The sequence below is a fragment of the Zingiber officinale genome, chromosome 9B, assembly GCF_018446385.1.
Source record: "Zingiber officinale cultivar Zhangliang chromosome 9B, Zo_v1.1, whole genome shotgun sequence".
Lineage (NCBI taxonomy): Eukaryota > Viridiplantae > Streptophyta > Magnoliopsida > Zingiberales > Zingiberaceae > Zingiber > Zingiber officinale.
Genome location: NC_056003.1, coordinates 76,810,133 through 76,816,132, shown reverse-complemented (window position 1 = coordinate 76,816,132; position 6,000 = coordinate 76,810,133).

The window sequence follows — 6,000 nt, the reverse complement described above, 5'->3', positions numbered from 1 at the left end:
TCTTCGCTAACTGAGGTACTTTCTTCTTACTTTGCGGAGGCTGCTATGTTCCGGGCCTACTCAAAGGACTTAGCCCTAATGCTCAGCCATCTTCTGAAGGCTGTGGGTGATGAGGGTGCGAAGGGCCTAGCTGCTCCTTCGGCTCCCTCTCATGAAATTGCGGAGGCACCCTCAGAGTCCTCCACCCCACTGCTTCTGCCAGCAGGCCCTTCTGAGGCTAGCCCCGCAGCTCTAGAGCCCATCGAGGAAGAGCGAGCTCCCTCTCCTCCTCCAAACAAACACCTGCGACTCCAGCGCAAACGTAAGAGTGTCGCTTCTTCGTCCCAGTCTTCTCCGCTTCACCCGATCGAGCGGACTTCTTCCAAGCTTCCCAAAGTCCAACCGCAAACAGTCAGAGTTCTAGCTCAGGAGTCTCCTAGGGTGGCGAAAGTCCCGGCCCCTACTCCTGTCCGGGTTTTGGCTCTTGGTCCTTCTACTAGAGACCAGCTCGGGGGCTCTGCGTCCCCTTCTGCTGTACCTGCCGCCCCCTCATCATCATCTTCTCGCACCAGGGCCCGACCCCAAAGGAACGAACGAGATTTTACATCTTCCTAGCACCTACCCTCCGAGGTCGAATCAGATCCGATGAGGACTTCAGCAGAGACTGGTGACATTCCAGTTTGTGACAAAATTCAGCTGCACGGCGACCTAGCCACCCTTTGACGATCAGCCAACGAGCAGTTCTGTGGCGGCTATCGATGGGAAAGTATGGATTTGGCTTCCCAGCATATTATATCGGTGAGTTTTACCTTTTCTCGACTTAATTCTGACATTATTGCTGATTTTATTCTTTTTACCGGGCAGGCCTGCTCCAGTGGCCTGTGCTTGACCCATTTTGCCTCTGACTTGCTCTGAGAAATCGAGTCACTGAAGGCTCGCATCCGAGAATTAGAGTTGCCGCTGACTCCCCACGACCTGTTTGATCCTCTGGATTCTTATCTGCACGCAGCCGGGGGAGTCTGCTCAGTCTGCTAGGGACCAGGCTCAGGAGTCCACCGAGAAGATAAAAGAGCTGTAAGCGGCCCTGCAAACCAGCGACTCAAAGTTGAATTCGGAGGGGCAACGTTGTCGTTAGATGGCAACCGAGTTGAAGGAGAAAGACTCAAAGCTGGCCGCTCTTTCTACAGATCTGAAGGCACTCCAGGAATCCAACAAGAGTATACAAAAAGACCTGGAGGTTGCTCGAGCAGATCTGGTCGCCAGTGCTGACCGAGAGAAGAATTTTAAGGCTCAGAAAGATAGGGATAAGGCCACCATCAAATCTCTCTAGGCAAATCTTCTCAAAGCACAGGCAGAGGCTTCCACCTTAAAGTAGGAGAATGCACTAGCTCTGGCGATTGTAGATAAAGTATAGGTAGAGCTAGTGGAGTACCGGTCAGGAGAAAATGAGCGCCTCAGAGCTTATCGAATTTCTTATATCAAGACTCCGCTCTTCTAGAAGAAGATAGGTGATTTCGCCGATCGGATGCTCTGCTACAGGGGCGTGGGTGCAATGCACCAGCTGTTTGAGCAAGGACTTCTTCGCTCTGCCCCCTCAGCTGACTTCTTAGACAGAGAACGCCTGCTGCGAGAAATTCCAGATGAAGCCTTCCCTTCTTTCCTGGCCGACGATGACTTCCTGACCCTTCCAGCACCTTCCTCAAGTGATGTACCGGCCACGAATCCCTGATCATAATGTACAAATTTTTCATATATGACATTTGGGACTTGCTTTTGTTTGAAGTCATTTGTCTTCATGAAATCTTCCGGTCTGCTGTTATTCACAATTATTTAGGAAGAAATCTCTTGACCATTCTCTTTCTTACGACTTGTTTTTTGTTTCCCGACCGCGGATCTACTTGCTTCCCGACTTACGATCTGTTCAATTTCCGACCCGTGATATATTTGTTCCCCGACCTGGGCTTTGTTTTGAGTTCGATGACGTTGACTAGTGCCCCTGCCCTAGACCTTTGCTTGCTCAATGTCCTGAGCTGGCTCTCGAGCGGGGTTCACCCCTTAAACTTAGTAAAGGTGCAACATAGTCTATGAGAACCCTCAACGCTTCGTGCTACAGTACCGTTCTTTCCCGAGGTAACTCATGATGACCCTCGTATTTCGCGCCATTTACTGTTTCCCGCCCCTCTTTTCCCGCTTCATTTTCTGTGACAATCATGCGGCTCCTTTTTGCCCGAATATTCTAAACTGCTTTTATTACAAGTCGTTGGATGATGGTTTGACCGTTCTGCCCTTATGGATATCGGCTATAAATAGGTCGACATTGCTTCTTCATGCAACTTTTTTGTCTGCTTCTTCTTTTTGCTCTTGCTCAGTTGCTTTCGCCGGCTCCTTGATTCCATGTGCCCTCCGCCTCCTGCCTCATCCTCTTGTTCCCAACTGCCGCTTAAGTCCCGCCTATGGCCTTTCTGTTGGTTGATACTTGGAATATCGTATTGGTTCCCCTGTACAAAAATTTTGTACAAGTCCTAAACCTTTCCTAATAACCTATTGTGTTCTTTAGAAATTAAATTAGGAATCGCAAACGGAACTTAACATTATTGATTCCAAATTTAACTTATCTGTTCTTAGAGGTTTAGACTTGGATCGTAAACAATGCTTAACATTATTAATCCAAATCCACCCATGTTACAAAGTTGATTAAATATTTATTTCTAAAATTGGCTTCTAGGTTAAACATGGCGAGGCACTAGGCCTTCTTGGTTATGGGATCATCCACCACTTCCTTGACAAAGCCTTTTGAAGAAATTTAATATTCAATCTCCTTATAGTAACCCTAGGTTTAACCAATAAGAACAATCAAATCACAAGATCGAAAAAGAAAGGAAAAGAACACAAACTCGAATCATAAATTCGAAACCTAGAATCATATGCCTCTTGTTTTTGATATTCCAAAATATATACAAAGAAAAATAGTACGATGCGGAATAGAATTACTAGTTATACCTTTCTTTGTAAGCAACAACCTCTTGATCTTCTATCATATTCCTCTTCTTATCTCGGATGTCGTGTGGGCGATGATCTACCGAGATGAGAACCACCCAAACTTCCTTCTTCTTCAACAAGTTTCGGCCACCACAAGATCTCCAAGAAAAGATGAGGTTCGGCCACCACCACCAAGCTCCAAGGGATGCTAGAAACAAAGCCTCCTATCTCTCCTTCTTCCTCTAACAATATCCGGCCACCAACAAAAACTCCTTGAGATGAAGATGCCGCCGGCCAAGGAAGAAGAATAGGAAATGGAGAGGAAGAGAGGGGCCGACCAACGACCAAGGAAGAGAGGAACTAATAGAAGAGATATTGTTATGAGGTGAGTCACCTCTACCCTCTCTTTTATATTCCTTGGTCTTGGCAAATAAGGAAAGTTTTATTAAAACTTCCTTATTCTCTTTGCCAATGAAAGGAAAGCTTAATAAAATTTTCCTTTTAAACTTTATATGGCCGGCCACATTAATCTCTCTAAATAAGGAAAGTTTTAAACACAAAATTAAAACTTCCTAATTTATTTCCAGAAATTTTTACATAAAAATTTTTCTTTAAAAAATTTCCTTCATAGTTGGTTATAAAAGAAAACTTTTATAAATTAAAATGTATCTATTAAAACATGTGGATGATTTACAAAAAGGAAAGTTTTCTCTAAAATGAAAATCTTTTTTTCAATCTATAAATAAGGAAAGATATCAAATCTTTTCATAATCTTTTGTAGAAACTATAAAAGGAAAGATTTAATTTTAAAACTCTCTTTTAAATCATGAGGATGGTTACAAAAAAGGAAAGTTTTCTCTAAAATTAAAATTTTCCTTTTAACTACAAATAAGGAATGATATCAAACCTTTCACTTAATCTTTTGTAGAAAGCTATAAAAGGAAATATTTAAATTTTAAACTCTCTATAAAAACCATGGCTTCCACATAAGAAAGTTTTAAAAAAAATAAAATCCTTTTTAATTTAATGTGGTCGGCCACACCAAGCTTGGGTTCAAGCTAGGGCCGACCACCTAATGAAACCAACTCACCTTGGTTTGGTCGGCCCTAGCTTGGGCTCCAAGCTAGGCTTGGCCGACCACCTTAAGGTGGGTAAGAAGGTGGGTATAGGTGGGTACAATTCTCTATAAATAAGAGGCTACGATAGGGACCGAGAGGAGAAATTAGTTTTGGTCTCCCGATGAAATTAAGCTTCCCGTGTTCACCCCGAACACCCAACTTAATTTCATCAATAATAATTCATACCACTAACGAATTATTATTAAACTACCGCACCAATCCCAAATTATATTTTGGGCTCCTTCTTATCATGAGTGTGTTAATCTTCCTGTGTTTAAGATGTCAAATGTCCACTAATTAAATGAGTTGCTGACAACTCACTTTAATTAATATCTTAGTCCAAGAATAGTACCACTCAACCTTATCTTCATGTCAGATTAAGTCCACCTGCAAGGTTTACATGGTAATCCTTATGAGCTCCTCTTGGGGACATTATCAACCTAGATTACTAGGATACAGTTTCCTTCTATAATCTACAACATACACTATAAATAATATCATTTCCCAACTTATCGTGCCTATTGATTTATCGAACTAAAACACACCTTTTGATAAATTAAAGAAATAAATATTAAGTATATATGTTTGTTATTATATTAGGATTAAGAGCACACACTTCCATAATAACAGAGGTCTTGTTCTTTTAGTCAGTCAGTATAAAAAGAACTTATCTTAAATGGTCCTGCTCAATACACTCAGAGTGTACTAGTGTAATTTTTATAGTTAAGATAAACTAATACCAAATTACACTATGACTATTCCAATGGTTTGTTCCTTTCCATCTTAGTTGTGAGCTACTGTTTATAATTTATAAGGAATTGATAACATGATCTTCTGTGTGTGACACCACACACCATGTTATCTATAATATAAATTAGTTGAACAACTACACTTAGCATATAAATGTAGATATTTGACCAATGTGATTCTTTATTTATAACATAAATGTTTATACAAAAGCTAGGCTTTTAGTATACACTCTAACAATCTCCCACTTATACTAAAAGACTATGCTGCCATAAATATTGTCATACATCTAATTCCCATTCCTTCATCATGCCCATCAAAAGCTCTTGCTTTAAGGGTCTTAGAGAAAGGATCTTCTGGTATCATCTGATGTAATCTAGGCGACAACAACTTCTCCTCGTTATATGATGTCTCGTATTGGGTGGTACTTGCGTTCTTTGTGTTTACTTACTTTATGCGCTCATGGTTCCTTCGAGTTTGCTACTGCACCATTTATTATTACAATACACTGTAATGATTTTGGGCAAACTAGGAATCACATCTAAGTCCATCATGAAGTTTCTGAGCCATACAGCTTTTATGACTTCCTCAGAAGCTGCCACATTCTTAGCTTCTATGGTGGAGTCCGAAAAAGCATCTCTGCTTAACACTCCTTCATTGTTATGGCTCTACCGCCTAAAGTAAACACAAACCCCAAGGTTGACTTACTATTTGTCCCTATCTGATTGGAAGTCAGAATCCGTGTAACCCACAGGGAGAAAATCATCTGCTTGGTAAACCAGCATATAATCTCTAGTCCTTCTCAAGTACTTCAATATATGCTTTACAGCAGTCCAATGTCCTTATCCAGGGTTACTTTGATATCTGCTTACCATGCCCACGACAAAACAGATATCCGGGCTCGTGCATAGCATACATTAGGCTACCTACAGCTGAAGCATAAGGAACTGCCTTTATGTACTCTATCTCTTTCGATGTCTTCGAAGACATCTATTTAGATAAAGCTACTCCATGTCTAAAAGGTAGAAAACCTTTCTTGGAATCTTGCATGCTAAAATGAGCTAGGATTGTATTGATATATGAAGCTCAGGATAAGCACAACATTCTTTTCTTGTAATCCCTTATTACTTTGATCCCGAGAATATGTGCGCATTCACCCAAGTCCTTTATATCGAAT